This window comes from Acinonyx jubatus, chromosome X (assembly GCF_027475565.1).
Source record: "Acinonyx jubatus isolate Ajub_Pintada_27869175 chromosome X, VMU_Ajub_asm_v1.0, whole genome shotgun sequence".
NCBI lineage: Eukaryota > Metazoa > Chordata > Mammalia > Carnivora > Felidae > Acinonyx > Acinonyx jubatus.
In genome coordinates, this window is record NC_069389.1 from 27,796,355 (window position 1) to 27,815,088 (window position 18,734).

Below are 18,734 nucleotides of genomic sequence, written 5' to 3' on the forward strand. Positions count from 1 at the left end.
TGAGTATCCTCGGCCAGTATAAAGGAGACTTAAACTTTCACTTCCTCCAGTTGAGATACAGTCTCGTATTACACTACACTACAATACACTGCACTGCACTGTACCATATTGTGCATCGTTTGTGTTGATTTAGCATTTTTAAGAATACTTGTCATACAGTATGCTAATCTTCCTTTTCTGGAAGAGAAAGAACCAAGACTTATTCATGTTTCTATCACTGAGAACGTAGCACATGTGGATAACATTAAATAAGAAACCATTATAACATAAAGAAAGCAATTAAGAGGATACTAAGCCCTGTTAAATTCTATTTGGTGGGTTGTGACCCAGAGATTTGGCCTATCATAAATAATAAAGAGCTCGTTAGCAATAAGGGTAGAGTGCTGAGTCTCAACTCTTGAGATACACTGGCTGGGTCTGAATCCTAGCTAAATTCTAGCTGAATCCTATCTTAGAAGCTGTGACCTTGAGTAAGTTCTACTGTGCTTGGCTTTCTTCATCCGTAAAATGGTGGTAACTGTATCCATATGATAAAATTGTTTTGAAAATGAAGTGAGTTTATCTATGTAAAAGCATTCAGGACAGGACTTACCTGCTAGATGCTAAGTGCTTGGCAGCTCTTAACTATTTTCATTATAATTTGTAAGTGATCACAGGTTTTGTTTTGCTGAGTGATCAAGAACTTGAATAAAATTAGCAAAGGACTGATTTTCAATTCTGCATGTCATGCTAATCTGGGAGGATATATCAAATCAAGGTGAAAAATTTTTATGATAGGCCATGACATTTTACCACCTTATCCCTTGATATCCTAGACCCTGGGTCACTGTCATACACAAACAGAAATAAAGACTTTCTCAAAGTAGTAGGTCCCACAGTGAAAGAATATCCTGAATCTGATGGGACCCTCACAACCAGTCACAAACCTGCCTTTCTACTAAACAAGCTTTTAATTTAGGTCACCAAGCTCAATAAAGAACTCACTGAAGATACAAACATACAAAAATCCTTCAAGGCAAATCTGTATTATGTGAGGTCAATGTGTGTCTAATTTACACTTGGTATCATGCATACTGTTACTTTTTTTTGAAGTTACAGGAACCACACATTAAATTTAGAAAACAAATAACCAGGGGCGCCTGGGTGGCTCAGTCGGTTAAGCAACTGACTTTGGCTCAGGTCATGATCTCGCAGTTTTTGAGTTTGAGCCCCGCATCGGGCTCTGTGCTGACAGCTCAGAGCCTGGAGCCTGCTTCAGATTCTGTGGTCTCCCTCTCCCCTTCCCCCCCTCATGCACTCTCTCTCTCTCTCTCTCTGTCTCTCTGTCTCTCTCTCTCTCTCTCTCTCAAAAATACATAAACATTAAAAACTTTAAAGAACAAGAACACAACCATTCACAAGACTCCTAAGTAGCCATTAAATCATTGTGTATGCAACTCCCACTACTATTGTAGCCTCTTCTGTGTATCATTCTTCCTAAGTGTTTTCCCAAAAGTAATATATTTTCTTGTACCTCCAGGCCTCTGTACATTATGCCTTCTCTGCTTGAAACATCCTGTTCACGCGCTCCTTTAAATGTCAGCTAAGTTTCCACCACCCCTTCAAAACTTCTGAGAGTATCTATCTTGGTTCAAGGCATCATCTGCCTGAAAAACACTCTTGACACCCAAAAGCATATATGTTTTTTCACTATTTATCACACTGATAAAGAATTGATTATGGGGGCACCAGGGCGGTTGAGTCGGTTAAGCGTCTGACTCTTGTTTCAGCTCAGGTCATGATCTCACGATTTGTGATTTCGAGCCCCTCATCAGGTTCTCTGCTCAAAGCTCAGAACCTGCTTTGGATTCTGTCTCCCATTCTCTCTCTCTGCCCCTCCCCCACTTAAGCTCTCTCCCTCTCTTTAAATAAATAAACAAAAACTTAAAAAAAAAGAACTGATTATGCATCTATTTTCTCCCATGAGGATAACAACAGTATCTTTTTTCTTTGTATACCACTTAGTTGCAATAACTTAAAAACGAAAGCTCAATTATACTTTGTTGCACTGGCAGATAAGTATTTATCTGTTAGTAAATCTCCTATCAACACTCTAGCACGTAGGTGTACAGAATATGCATTTACATAGTATTTTACTGATGCCCAATACTACTGGCATCTACTTGAAGTCACAAACGTTTTAGGGTGTAGGTCCTCCTTGTATTTCCTGCAGAAGCTTCAAGTTTAAATTTAAAATTTGTCTAGCTAGTATGATAAAATGGTGAGATATGTATAGAAAACGAAAATTATGAAGTTCAAGCTAATTTGGAAATCATTTGGTCAATATCATTTCTTGTAAAGTGGAGAAATCTTTTTATGAAATATACAACCAATCAACAATTTTTTTAAATGTAGGACTAGACCATGGATTTCTAACTCATCCTGTGACAATTACCTCTCAGTAGTATATATGACTACTATGTAGGTATCTCAGGAAGTGAAATGTCATAATGTTTTTGACAAAAGTAATCAAATTATTTCATTATTTTGATATGGGAAACTGAAGGTTACTATTGTATTTTTCATTCTACAGGATGACTACATAAGGCCTGCTCTTTTCAGATATTTGTCTTGCTGGGGCTCAATAATATTTGGTCACAACAAAATCTAGTTGGTGTTGATTAGGAAATGTTGACTTGCAATGACACCGGGTACGGCCCCCACAGGTTCTAGTGTGTAGGAAAGCTCTAGGTAGGGAAAGTCTCCCTTTATTAAGTTACCAATGGGTAAGGTAAACCAAGGGCTGCATTTGACAGTAATCCCTTCTTCTAAAAATTATGTCTTTAGACAGTGATCATTAAAGATGAGGAAAAAAAAAGTTCTAACTGTAATATGAATAAAACTTTATTTTAAAGGAGAACATGAAAGTAAACACATACTGCTTTTAAATAAAAATAAATGGTTCCATTAATTCACATAGCTGCATTCTGAACCTTTGCAGTTCCGATTCTTTGGAATATCTCCTAAGTTCTAATAGATGGAAGCTCCCAGAGGGCAGATAATATGCTTACTCAAACTAAGCCCCACGGCACTTAGGCAGAATAGCGTATGTTCTCTGATGAGCAGTAAGTGTCTTACAACACAGTGATATTTGCACATCGCTAGTTAATTCTTAACTGCAAAAATTTTAAAAAAGTATGCAGTATTTTGACTGCTGAGTATAAAATATTAGTTACATTTAAATAGCCCTACAGTTACAGAATGAGTAAGTCACAGGAGTAAAAAGCAGAGCATAAGGAATACAGTCAGTGGTACTATAAGAGCAATGTAATGGAACAGATGGCAGCTACAGTTGTGAACATGGCATAGTATATAAACTTAGCATATCACTAAGTCGTACTACGTTGGAACTAATGCAACATCGTGTGTCAAATGTACTCAAATTAAAAAAAAAAAATTAAATAGCCCTAAAATAACTATGGTTCAAATAACATGTTCTTGTCCTTAGCACTATACTTTCTAAATAGTATTAACTGTTAATTAAACAGTTTTCCAAGTTGGAAAGCGATCAAGAAAATGTGGTGTATTTAAAGGTAGAAGGAGTGCAAATCAGTTGGGTACAGAGGGAAACCGGGTATGGGTTACACTCGGGCTACATTAACTGCTCCACTGGAGCAAACTAATTAATTTTCCTTCACGCAATGTAATCAGCAAGCTTAATCTAGGGAAAAGAAGAATGCAATTGTTACTGCAAATATTAAAGGTCTTACTACCTATCATTCAGTTGCGGTAACTGAAGAAAATCCAACAGCTTATTAATGTTCTATTGCTACTGGCCTTGTTTTTCATTGACTACATTTTTTACAGCAGTACTCAGTACATAAATTAGATCTTGGTAATATTTTCATATTAAATAACGATTATTAAAATCCATTGGTTCCACAGAAGAAAGAATTATCTCACTATATTGGCTAGACAAGAAACTCAGTCCTGATCAGAAAGAAACGTTTTTAAATATTTCACAAACATTAACCTAGGCTTTTCATATTAGAAATAAAGCTGAGTACAACCTATTTCAGCAGCTTCAAAGCTTGTTTCCTTATTAAATCATAAATTTCATCAGTTTATACTTGCTTCTACAAAAACACAGTGCACAAAGCTACATGTGAATGTCTACTAGGTCAGAAGGAAAAAAAAAAACATTACTTGAGTATGACGTTTGATAACAGTGAAGTCATTACAAACCAAAAGCATGCAAAGATTATAAGAGACCTACAAAAATCTTTAATACTAGTTAAATAACCCTGTGGACAAGCTCACCTAATTCGAATATTATGTCTTCTTCATTTAGTTTAAAAAGCTCCTAAAAAATACAGAATAGTAATGCCATGTGGATCAAGTAGGGAAACAAATGAAAAAATCAATAGATCTACTGATGGATAGAGGAATGCTCCAAGGACAATCACTGACTCAACGTTTAATTTTCTGGATAACTGAAGAAAGCCTGACAGCATTCCAAGGCATCTGTAAAAAAGCAGAGACCATGCCTATGGACAAAATGAAGCATATATTAAAACATGTGCTGTTCCCTGCCCAATCCACATTTTCCCAGCTTTCTATTTATGATTAAGTGACCCAAAGACAGCACGGGAGAGAATCTGGTGGGAAGTAATGTGCCCTATATCACTACACACATGATCCCTGGGTTGAAGTCCGGCGATAACTCTTTGTTACATGGAGTCATCTTCAGGACCCCATTAGACCTCGTTAACAGGAAATTTACAATTCACCATTTCAACTCACAGTGAAGAGGTAACCTCATTCATAACCAGTCATATGATTCAGGAAACGTAGGAGAAAACGTGGAGACATACACATTCCAGACTTTTAGCCCAGCTCCCAAGCCCCTCCAGAATGTGTTGTTCTGTTCCTACTTTCTTATTTTCTGCCTTTTTTGTTTGTTTGTTTCTTTTGAATAGCAGTGGCTCCGTGTCTTGTACCACCTTCCCTGAATCCATCTCTAACTCCAGCTGCAGCCCCTGTTTTCTACTTAAGGACCCGGAAGCAAAAGGCTTAAGACCCAGGAAGTGACTCTCAGTAGACACAAGGAGGGGTAGAAAAAAATAAGTTGTCCTTCAGGGATATGTTTCTGAGGGGAATTCTACAAGGTTCCTCAGAGCATCCCTGGCAAGTGCTGAGGTTCAGTTAACAGTAATCAGCTCAACAATGTTCTCTCTATTAGCTTTTCTTCCTTCCTTCCCTCACAAGTTCCTGAGTCTGCTTTCAAATAAATTACCAGAAATTAAGGTTTTGTATCAGGCTTTGTTGTGAGAAAACCCAAATTAAGACAGCTCCCTCACTTAAACTGTGAGCTCTTACAAAACACTGGCTATGCCTTTTAACTCTTTAGGGACCAGGGCAGTGTCTGATGCAAAAATAAGTTACGTGGGTCCCACAATTATGTAAGCTATAAAAGTTACGTAGGTCCTATAAGCACATCCATAAGGCAGATGACTAAAGTGGTATTGAGACGGGTGAGGTGATGAGCTTCCAGAGCTCACAGGGCTCCAAGATAGAAGGGGCATTTACATTCAGTGTGCTGCCAGCAGGGTACTACATCCATTCCTTTTGTATTCCATTCTACCCCTACAGGCTTGTCCTCCATGACCTTTGAGAATTCAGCTTTCTCCCACTCATCTAATTGAATACAGACTTCTATTATACCCTATGATACTTAACCAAATAAATTTTCACATTATGGCACCTGACCCATTATTATTCAATGGCCTAGCTCCCTGACTTCCTGAAATAATAGAACAAGCCCCTTAAGTGTCAGTGAATAAAGATGGGGATCTCCAACTTGGGAATCAGACAAACTCCCCATTTCCTCTTCTGCATCCTGCTCTCACAAAGGCATTCCAATGAGGACAACACATAATAAACGAGAGCTCTGCACAGTGACTGAACTACAGTAAGGTTTCCATAATGGGTGGCTGTTACTACTTTTAGCGGGAGCAAAAGTAGCAGGAATAAGGGCCATAAGGTCTGCACCCATCCTGTCTCTCCCAGTTTATCAAGGCCGGAGCAACAGCCCCAAACAGGTGTCCATAAATAATATAGACATACAAAGTGAAAAGTTGAATAAATTGCCCTGTTTCCCTCAAACCCTAAGTTTCCTATGACCATCCATCTCCCTTCCCTACTTCTAAACAAACACCCTCTCATCTCTCTCAGAGCCAGGAATGCTCCCCCCAAGTCGAACCCCATGCCCCCGCTTTTATCCCATCCAATTCTAAACACCTTTAAGTTTCAGCTCAACTCCTACCTCTGGTTTGGTTTCCTATTTTCCACTGACGCCCTCGTTGGTTTCTCTCAGAGATTTCCACAGCACTCACACACTAGCAAAGGCAATTTACTACTTCATATACAGTTTTATTTCAGGCCTCCAGTTTGGTTAGTCGTGACTTCCGAGTTACACTGAAAGTTGCTTGAAGGCAAGGATCGTTTCTAATTTTTCTCTGGGTTCCCCTGGCACAACACTACAGAAGTAATCCAGCCAGTGAATGCTTAATCTTTAAGACAGAATGTGAAACTAATAATGGACTTAAGATTTACTGTTCTCTTTCTCATTCCCCTTTCTCAGTTAGAGACGTTTTTATATTCAGTGTTTATTCTGATTTCATGCAGTATGTTCCCCACTTCTTACCTCTCTTAATCCTTACACCTGCAACCACTATGAGGCATACTTGTCAGCATGGGCCTGGGAGGGTGCAGTTACTACAAAATTGCTTGTTCTGTTTATGCATTCATTTCTCTACAAAAATCATCTCCATTAGAGAAATTCAATTGAATAGATTCATCATTCCTTGAAGTGATTTGTTAGGAATTTGTTTATTTTTTATACATTCGTAGGTCACATATCTAATTGAACAAAACTGAGAAAGTGAGACACACAAAATTTCAAAAGCCTTTTTTTTTAATTACAGAGAGGTGCAACTGCAGAAAATACACGCTTGAGCTTAATGAATTTCATGCTGATTACTGGATCTTATGTTTAACTCGGGAGACAGTGTTTGCACACACAAAGAAGACTCTGACAGCCTAATGTAATATATTGCTTAAGGATTCTACTAGTTTCCCACTCAGAATTGTAGTCCACGGGATGCTACTGATTGGGAAATAAAATAGAGATTATGAAAAAAAATTGAAACAGGAAAATAAATGTAATTGGAAATAAAGCTGAATAACACCACATTTTAAAAAGAATATTTGTTTTTCCCTTCCCCTATGTTCATCTGTTTCATTTCTTAAATTCCACATATGAGTGAAATCATAAGGCATTTGTCTTTCTCTGACTGACTTATTTCCTCTAGCATAATACCCTCCAGTTCCATCCATGTCATTGCACTGGGTGTTATATGTAAGTGATGAATCACTAAGTTCTACACCTGAAACCAGTTTTACCATACATGACAACTAACTAGAATTTAAATAGAAACTTAAAATAAGAACAGAAGCCAAACACTAAGAACATATATTCTAAGATTCCCTTTATACAAAATGTCTAGAATACACAAATCCATAGAGACAATAAGTAGATTAATCGTTGCCTAGGGCTTGGGGGATGGAATAATTGGGGCGGGAGGGTGGTGACTGTTAGTAGGTATGCTATTTCTTTTTGGGGGGGGGTGACAAAAGTGTTCAAAAAGTGGTTGTCACGGTTGCAACAATCCTGTGAATATAGTAAAAACCACTGAGTTGTACACTTCCAGCGGGTGAATTGTATGGGTGTGTGAATTATAGCTCAGTAAAGCTGTTACAAAAAATTAGGGAGCAATGGATTAATTATAAATGAAAACATTGTGAGGTGCCTCGATGTCTCAGTCAGTTAAGTGTCCAACTACTGATATTGATTCAGGTCATGATCTCACGGTTCATGACATCGAGCCCTTTGTCAGCATCTGTGCTGACAGCGCGGGACCTGCATAGGATTCTCTCTCTCCCTTTCTCTCTTCTCCTACCCGTCTTGCTGTCTCTCATGCTCTCCCTCCCTCCCTCCCTCCCTCCCCCTCTCTCTCTCTCTCTCCCCATAAATAAACATTTTTTTTTTTAAGTGAAAACACTGGTCTGCAATTAGGCTCAGAAAACAAAACTGCCACTGACTAGGGTTGCCCTTAAAAATAAAAGTTGCTTTACCAACAAAAAATTTAAAATTAAAAAAAAATGAAAATATATTTCTATTTTGTGTTTGTATTATGTTTTTTCACTCTACTCATTATTTTCCATAATTCTTACAGAAATTCCTCAAAGTAACCATTCTCATCCCCTTGATACATATGGGGAGATACAGACATCCAGATATTAGACAACTTATCTAAGATAAATTAGGGAATAAGTAAAAGAAACATTACTGTCACCCAGGACCATTTTCTCCTAAAATACCTTCTGTTAAAAAGAAGGGACACGGTCCACTCAATAATGAGTGAAATCAAATTGGCATTATCACACAGTGTTCAACAGAACTATTCAATTGTCAGATTTGTTAAAATCTTACTATCTTCAGGAAAAATCTGAGATGCAAGAAGCTTTCTCTCCCCTTCTTCACCTCTGAGTGCAAACATTTCCCATCCTGAGTTGCCACAGAGGGTAACTTTCTCATGACTGCAAGTTCTATGGAAGACAGAAGATAGACAGAAAGGTCTAGATTTTAGAGGAACTGCAGATCTCTCCCATTATCCTTACGTTCTTTCAAACTAGAGAGGCTATTTGGTTTCCCAGTGCCAATCAGAGTCTTACCACATAGGAAGGATGCACTAAATATTTGGTGAATGAACTGGCGAGAATAACTTATAAATTATACGAAGAAGAGACAGAGTGGTATACTACAAAATAAACTGAAGGTTATTTGCATTGGTTGAAAAATAGATTCTTGAGGTAGGGGATAGGAACCATTACAATCATTTTGGGAAATAATTTGGTAGAATCTATTATATTTTTAAATGCATACCTTTTAATCTAGGTCTCCTCAGTTCCTAGCATGATACTTCATACACTTGTCATTACTATTTTTTGGACCTCTATTTTGAGACCAAAATCTAATCATCAGATTAGATGATTTGCTATACCTTGAAGAGGTCTTGCTCTTCTTTCTTCTCTTACTGGTGCTGTGCCCTGGTGTTTTGCCTGGAATGCCATTCTTCCCTATTTCTGCCTGTCAAAGCCCTTCTCTAAAATGTAGTACATATGTCATGATCTCCAGGCATTATTTCTGTCACCCACCTGACTGCAATGTCTTTTTCTTTTCACTCCTTCTTTGGAGTACACTTAGGTCATCAACTCACATCAGAGTTATTTACAAGTCTCATTTCCCCCTGTGACTTTCACAATGTTGCTTTCTTTTTTTCAGGGTCTGTTTAATTCCATCTTTTACCATAAACCTATTTGGTCTTTCTGGAGATTTCTTAAAGCGACTGAGGGGAAGACTCTGGCCCAGTTCATAATCTGCTCATCCAGGGATAGATCCATTATACTCTCCATGAAGTCTGAAGAAAAGACACACTCAGAAGTCTCAAAATTATAGACTTCTAGAATGCAAAGAAATTCTATAATCATCTAGTCCAAGAATGTTTCATCTTTACCGAGGTCACGGATTCCCTTAGATAATGATAGGTTCACTTCCCAGAAAATGCCAAAGTAATGTGCACACACGTACACACGATGATGATAGTTTTAAATGTGGCTGGTTCACCCCGTCGAGTGACGTATAGATAGATTTTCAGGTGAGATCACAGAGTCAGATTCCATATGTGACTGGAGTCACAGGGTCTACAACCAGAATTACATAAAGTATGGAATGATGGAGGACTGCTAGAAATGGGAGAGCATGTACACCCTCTCACTGTCCAGCACTAGTAAAATGAGGCCATTGCATCAGGTGGCCCCAGGGCTGCCAGGTCTCCTGAGAAAGGACATAAACTCGGATTTATAATGAAGTATGAGCCATAAGAAATTTATCTCTGAGCTCCTTCCAGACTTCACATCAAAGGTTTGAAATGTTTTAAGTTACATTTATTTATTTATTTTCTGAGAGAGAGAGAGAGAGAGAGAGAGAGAGAGATTGTGAGTGGGGGAGGGGCAGGGAGGGGGGAGGGACAGGGAGAGAGGGAGAGGGAGGGAGGGAGAGCGGGGGAGAGAGAGTGAGAAACCCTAGCAGGCTCCATGCTGCCAGTGCAGAGTCCAATGCGGGGCTCGAGCTCATGAAATTGCGAGATCATGATTTGAGCCAAAACCAAGAAATGGAGGCTTAACCGAGTGATGTACCCAGGCACCCCTGAAATGTCTTTTATGCTATCTGTTCCCATGCCCAACCTGATTAGTTGTCCTACAAGTTTGTCATTGGCTTAACCAAGCAAGACGAATGAGACCCTAACCAGCAATCTATAATCACATATTGACGAATAAAATGCCATATATTTCTACCACTGATGTTCATTTATCATCAACCATTTGCTAGGCACCATCCTAGTTACTGAAGTTAGTGAAGCCAATGAACAAAGTCCCTAGAATCAAAAAAGTTCTCGCTGAGGAAGCTAACTGAAAGAAAAATTAGACAAGCAAGCAAGATAACTTCTGATAACATGATGAATACAAAGAAAACATGATAGGTGGATGGGACAGAGAATGATAGAAAATGACAGGGTAGTCTGGAAGGATTCTTCCAAAGATGAGACCTTTCGGCTAAGACTAAATGGCATAAAGGAGTCAGACATACAAAAAGAAAGAAGACTGTTCCTGCTAATAGGAATAACAGGTGAAGACAACAAAAACAAGCATGAATGGAGTGTATCAATGAGGCGGACTGGTATGAGCTAAGGTCAAGAAGTAGGCAGGGGCCAGATCACACAGGGCTTTGTTGGCTGCGTTCAGTGTTGGGACTTTTTCCTAACTAATATGAAGAGTCCTCAGAAAGGGGTAAGTAAGGAAGACATGACCTAATTAATGTGGTAAAAAGATCCCTTTGTATAATGAGGAGAACTGAGAGATCGGTTAGGCAGCTACTGCAATATTAGGAGGCTATGGAATATGATGGAATGTCAGCGGTGCCCCCTGTGAATAAAAGCAGCTTTTATTTTTCAATTAAAATGTAACATAATTGACTTCTGTAAAAATGTCTCTCCTGACCTTATTTCTCTTGCATTAATGGGGTCATTTATATGATATGTCAGGAGTGCTACCTCAGTACACAATGAACAGCTTTTATTTTTCAATTAAAATGTAGTATAATTGACTTGAACCAGAAATGATCTCTTGACATTATTTCCCTGGTATTAATAGGACCATTTATATAATGATCCCATGCAAATTACTCTTCTTCATTCAAAAATATTGCTTAATTTAAATTAATACAATAACATATTTTTGAAATCTTCATTTTAATATTAAACTTACTAAACATGACCTCAATATCTTAAATATAAAATCTACAGGATTATTACAGCGATTTAAAGAGATGCAAAATTATTTACAATTATGTTTTAATTTGAAGGAGCAACTACGTATAATTCGCCTGTGACCTTGTAAGCCAAAATAATATATCACAATAAACTGTAGATAGTTGCAGAGATGAAAACAGTGTTTGTCTGCTTCAGTAGATACATATGTGAAGATGAATTTTGGCACTTGTCAGCCTATGATAAATTACTACCAGACTAATACTTGTCAGTACAGTAATAACTGATCATGCTCTAAAAAGCACTAAGGGAGAAAGGTGATGAACAACCTACAAAGTAAAAAATTTTCACAATCACAATAATGACTCTAGTTCAAAGAGCAGTAATTACCTACCAACCTCCTTATTGCCAAATCTATATTTCAAGTGACTGCCTTGATATCTCTCAGAATCAATTTCTACCTTAAATTCTAATTAACAACATAGAAAACAAGCAATGGGAGTAAACGCATGTCTCTATTGAGTCTTTCCAAAAGCATCCCTAAGTCTCTCTTGGAAGAAGAATCTAGATAGGCATTCTCACTCTTTCTGTAATGTTTGGAAATCCTCTCCAGTATCCCCACACCAACATTTCACTATTACTAAAGCAAGGTCAAATACTAACAGTATTATGTGGCATAAGGAAAATAACAGCTTTTGCTAAAAACTGTTTCTAATCACCCAAAGTCCAAAAGACGCTAAACAATATTGAGGATTGTCTGTACACAATGGCATTAGAACGTTGTCAAGCTCACAAATTAATATTTTAAATTAAACCGTTTGTTACTAATACATTTTATAGTAAGTGCTGACAAAGATAAATAATTCTTTTTGGAGTAAATTAAGTGTTTCGTTCTTAAACCAAAAGACTAAAAGTCTTGAAAATATGTTATAGGATAATCTGGGACATATAAACACGCTGACAACAAATATACAAATTGACAAGGGAAAACAACTGCTTCCATTTCCATTCACATTATGAAACCCCCCCATTCAGCATCAATAAATCCAAGTATATTCTAAGAGTTTACACGGAAGCGTATAGGATTTTTCCTTGTGGTAAAATAAACACAAAACGTTAACCATTTTCACCAAATTTAAGGGCACAACTCAGTGGCATTAAGTACATTCACAGTGTTGTGCAACCATTACCTCAATCCATCGCCACAAATTTTCAGATTGCCCAACTGAAACTACTCGCCCATTAAACAGTAACTCCCCATTCCCTTCTCCTCCAGCCCATGGAACTACTGTTCCACTTTCCGTCTCTAGGAATTCAGATGCTCTAGATAGCTCATGTAAGTGGAATCAAACAACATTTGTCCTTTTCTATCTGGCTCACTTCACACGCTTCAAGGTCCACTGAGATAACATGCATCAGAATCTCATTCCTTTTTAAGGCTAAATAATATTCCATTTTATGTATACACTGTATCTTGTGTATCCATTCAGCTTTCAATGAATTTATGAGGTATTTCTATCTTTGTTATTGTGAATGATGCTGTTATAAACATGAGTGGACAAATATCTGTTGGAGTTTCTACTTTCAGTTCTTTTGTGTGTTCATCAAATAGTGGCATTGCTGGGTCAGATGATAATTCTATGTTTAGTATTTTGAGGAACTGCCATGCCATTTTCCACAGAGGCTACACCATTTTATATTTCCACCATGAATGTACAAGAAGGGTTCCAATGATTCCACATCCTCACCAACAATTTCTTTCTTTTTAATTTTGAGATACAGATGGAGAAAGAGAGGGGGGAGGAAGGGGAAGGGATAGAGGGAGAGAGAGAATCCCAAGCAAGGTCCATGCTGTCAGTGCAGAACCCGATATAGGGCTTGAACTCATGAACTGTGCATCATGACATGAGCCAAAATAAACAGTCAGATGCTTAACTGACTAAGCCACCCAGGTGCCCCTTAATTTCCTTTTTTAACATAGCCATCCTAAAGATGTAAAGTGGTATCTCATTTGGATTTTATTTGCATTTCCCTAATGATCAGTGATGATGAGCATCTTTTCATGGGCTCATTGGCCATCTGTATACATGCTTTGGAGAAATGTCTATTCAAACTCCTTTGTCTATTTTTGAACTGGGTTGTCTGTTTTTTATTACTGAGCTGTTGGACTTCTTTACATATCTTGGATATTAATTCATTTTTAGATATATGATTTGTAAGTAGTTTCTCCCATGCCAGGAGTTCTGGCATGGGAGTTTGTTTGTTTAACTCTGATAGTGTCCTTTCATGTACACAGTTTTTAATTTTGATGTAGTCCAATTGATATCATTTTTCTTTTGTTGACTGTGTTTTTAATGTCATAGCCAAGAAATTCTGTCACTAAATCCAGGTAACGAAGTTTTACCCTTATGTTTTCTTATGAGAATTTTACAGTTTGGGCTTTCATGCTTAGTTGTTTGTTTTTTGTTTTTGTTTTTGTTTTTATCCATTTTAAGTTAATTTCTGCATATGGTGTAATGTAAGATCTAACTTCATTCTTTGGCACGTGGTATCCAGTTTTCCCAATACAATTTGTGGAAGACTGTCACATCTTCAGTGAATAATCTTGGCAGCTATGTTGCAAATTATTTGACCATATATTCTAGAGTTTATTTCTGGGTTCTCTATTGTTTGTTTATTTGTCCTTCTTTACGTCTATATCATAGTGTTTGACTACTGGAGCTCCGTAGTAAGTTCTGAAATCAGGAAAGTGTGACTCCTTCAACTATGTTCTTTTTCAAGACTGTTTGGGCTATTCTGGATCCCACGACATTTCCTATGAATTTTAGGATGGATTTTTATGTTTGTGCAAAAAAAATGTCATTTGAATTTTCAAAAGGATAGCATTGAATCTGTCCATCACTTTGAGTAATACTGATATCTAAACAATATTAAGTCTTCCAATTTATGAACATAGGATGCTTTTCACTTATATAGGTCTTTAATTTCTTCCAGCAACATTCTGTAGTTTTCAGCATACAAATATTTCACATCCTTGATTAATCCCCAAGTTTTGTTTTGTTTTGTTTTGTTTTTTTGATGCCATTTTAAGTGGAATGTTTTCTTAGTTTCCTTTTTGGATTATTCATTACTAATGTATAGAAACACAACTCATGTGCACATATTGGTTTTATATCTTGCAACTTTGCTGAATTTGTTATTGGTTCTATCAGATTTTTTGGTGTAATCTTTCAGATTCGTTACATATAAGACCATATTATCTATAAGATTATTGGATTTTTGCAAACATTCCTTAAAAGGTGATTTTCCTGAAGATAATTTGGAATGCTAGTTAAGAGACATACAAAAGTTTGAAGTCTTCTAAATTTTCAGTGCTTGCCAACAGCCATTTCTCTGACTCAATTCAAGCAGTCCTCTGCCATATTAATACATATCATTAAACAAAACTGCTACACATTATAGGTATAGTAATAGGATTGAATTCGCCTGGCTCGCAACCACAAGCAAAACCACTAACAATTAAAATATCTTCATCATGAATTATTAATGTCATATTAATGGAAGCTAAAGGCATTTAGAAGTTCTTTTGACTCATTTGCATGTACATACATACCGATTTCTCTTCCAAAAAGAGTAGTTTAAGGGAATCCTGATGTTAGATTTAGAAAAGAAATGAAGAAAAAGGTAAAATATCCAACTTACAGCCAGTGTGCATAAGATTTTTCCATGCCAGCTCCTTTCTGTTATATTTTCTTTCATCTAACTAATTTCATGAATTTAATTCTTCACAAAAAACAAGACAGGATGCTTCTCCTTGTTATGGAGCATCATGTTCCAAACTTCGGCTGATCAAAAACCTTAAAGTCATTAAAGTGACCTAAGTGTCATTAAACAAGTTTACTTTTCCTCTCCCGTCATTTTTTCCAATTCTGATGTTCATATTCAATTTGGAGTACAATCAATACTTATACCCTATTTTTAACAGGCAGCCTGACGTATTGCAGCAAGAAAAGTCTGCAGCAAACTGGGTTTAATTCCACATGGTGTTTAATCAGAAACAAAGTATTTAATTACTTGGAACCTAAGTTTTCTCATCCGGAATATGAAGTTAATGCTATTTTACCAATAGGATTTTTTGAGGATTACAGTAAGTATTTTATAAAGTATTATGCAAATATTAATTGTTTCTGTCATAAGAAGACATGCCATTTAAAAACAAATTGAGACACTAATACAAATTATATATACATATTTTGAATTATATATATTATATACACCATGTAATACACACAGACATATATATATATACACACACACATATATATATATACACACACACACATATACAGAGAGCTTACACACACACACACACACACACACACACACACAAAACTATTGCCTGTAAATCTTTTTGTGTATGTTTTGGGGTGGTGTAAAATGCCAGGCTCAAGAATAAATTACTTCTTTTAAATGCTTAAATATTGACAAAAGATATAAATATACAGTTACTTGAGTATCTACTAAGTGTTACACAGAAAATAATTTTATTCCATTTCTAACAATGAACCAACTTATAAAATATTAAATTAAAGTCAAACTACATAATGGCGATGTTAAAACTAAAAAGTCAGCGCGTACTAATAGAACACCTTTTCATGACCCAATATTAACTTCATTTCTAACCTATGAAAGAAAAATACATTTTAAAAATGAGTATTCTATCTTGCAAATATTTCCTAATACAGCAGACACTCAGAAAACTTGTTCAATAATGAGAATACTGATTAGATTTCCTTCACATTCTGCCTGTAGAATTTTCAAAATAGAGCTATTCATCCCTGCAAGTGTTTGGGAGAAGTGTCAATATCATGACAATGAAAAACGAAATTGATTTATGCCATCACACACTTGTGATCTGATCTTTGCTCACTCTTGGGCTGCATCAAGTTTTGTGCCAATCTTGTCCCCAAAACAAGTATATTTGAATTCTCTGACTCAAATTGAACACTTATCAGCAAAACACTGTTGTTAGCATTTATTCCCCCATTCATATGTTGTGAAAGGAATCAGCATGGTTATCACAATGAAAAAATCAATAAAATGCACCATAAAAATTTACCATAGCTTGTACTTATTGTGTACTTAAGTACCCATGAAATATACCTACCTTGATTCATTTTTAGAATTATAACATCATTATTACCATATTTTTCTTAATAAAGAATTGACTATGATACATATTTTCCTATTATTTATTCAGGTAATTAAGCCTTATCTCCCCATTTATCAAACCACTAGATAACTTCTACCTTTCAAACCCACAGTTCCTAACAATGGCAGAAACAGGCAGTCATACAACCAAACCTTTCTCTCCATCTTTTGGATATGAAACTTTCACTTAGAAGCAGCCACTCAGCCAGGCACTACATTTTCCCTATAGTTAGTGTGGCCATATGCCTGTTTTGTCCATTGGAAAGCATCACTTCAACAACAAAGTTTTTAAGAAACCACTATGGCTTTTATATCCTCTTCCCCTCTTCACTAGCTAGACGCAGAAGAAAATGATAACGTGGTCCTTGGAGAAGGTGGAACCACAATAAAGAAAAAAAGATATCATCCCTGGGATGATATCAGTCACCAAAAAGGAACACCTGCATATGGACTTATCCCCGAGCCATATATAAACTATTGTTTTAAGCCACTGATATATTCCCATGTGTGTTTCAGCATTACAGCAGCCAGGTTACCCTGGCAGGGATAATAGCATGAAATAAAATTTGTATCTGTTGATTTAAATAATGTTATTAAAATTTGGCTGCCTCCGGCCCTCATCCAGAATAAAGCACATCCTTTGGGAGAGACAGAGCAGATGAATAGTTAAACAGTTGGTGTCACCTCAAAGCCTATGGAATGAAAGCATGTCAGCCAAATCGTACATTCTAGTTTTATCAATAAACTGAAAAATATTGCTATCCAGTCAAAATTAGAAAATTAGAAGGTTTATGATAGATGTGGCATTTTACATTTGAAATATAAACCAGTTTGACGAAAAGGTCATCTTTACAGTCTAGGACGACAGTGCCAAAGCAAAAAAAAAAAAAAAAAAAAAAAAAGTGGAACACAGACTCATTACCAATAAACTCTTGCTACCAAAGTATGTATAAAGCACCAAACGAAGTGACTTTTGCAGTACACAAAAATGGAGTAAACCCTTTTGTGGTTCAGGAACATGGAATTCCAAGGTTGGGGTAACTGGAATTTAGTTTGATAATGGGTACAGACACATTTTGGGAAGCAATAAATGCTAGGCATAGAACATTAGATTTCATTTAGTAGGAAAATGGCATTTTATGAGGAGAAAGGCAGGCTCAGATTTGACATTTTCAAACACTAATTATGATAGCATATGGACAATGGTTGGAAACAAAGAAATTACAGACTCAAAGCCTAGCTAAGAGGCTACTGAAATGGTCCAGGTAGCAATTTTCCTGTGTCATCTGGCAGAGAGTATAAAATTTAAAGCCACTCCCTCTAGTATTGCTGTTTGGAATGAGAAACTTTCTATTTGCCAAGGTCTAACACTCATAAATTAGTATCAAGAGTATACAATGAGTTCTTAGATATAAAAAGTAAGTTTACTTCTTGGCACTTTCTCTGTCTGATGGTCAAATGATGTACTATTTTTATTTTTTCTAACCCAAATGTATTTAAGGCAACGAATTACTAAAGCAATATAAAGTTATCAATTACATAATGAATTACATGAAATTAAATGTATTTGTACAATACAAAATATACATTTGAAAGAGTATACAGACTCTAACATTATCTCATTTATTCATTCATTAGTTTAATTTTTATTAAATATTTGTTTAGTTCCTACTGATTCAGGCCTTAGAATAGTAAAGAAAATGTATGAAGTTGTTGCCTTATGAAGTTTAAATCTGAGGATTAGAAGGAAAAAATAAAGATAGACAAATAAACATAGAAAATCAGGTCATAGAAAGTGCTATGAAGAAAACAGGACAGACTAAAGAGACAGAGGATGAAAGGGGTGAAGGAATTGGTTCCATTTTAGAGAGGATCTACAGAGAAAGTCTCTCAACAAAAATAACATTTAAAAATAAAATTGAATAACATGAGCAACTGAGTCCTGTGATGACTCCATGGGAAAAAAAAAATCATTTCCATACTAAAGGACCAGCAAGTACAAAGGTCCTGAGGCAGGACCTCCCCCAGCATTTAGCTACCAGTGAGGGTGGATCTAAGTATGAAGTAAAGTAATGGATAGACTACCATTAGCTC

At 36.5% G+C, this 18,734-nt stretch overlaps 1 protein-coding gene across 16 annotated transcripts in view; it reads right to left on the bottom strand.

The window, feature by feature from the left end:
- DMD (dystrophin) overlaps positions 1–18,734 on the bottom strand; it is a 2,092,562-nt gene that overhangs the window by 1,551,771 nt on the left and 522,057 nt on the right. The gene's annotated exons all lie outside the window — the stretch shown is intronic.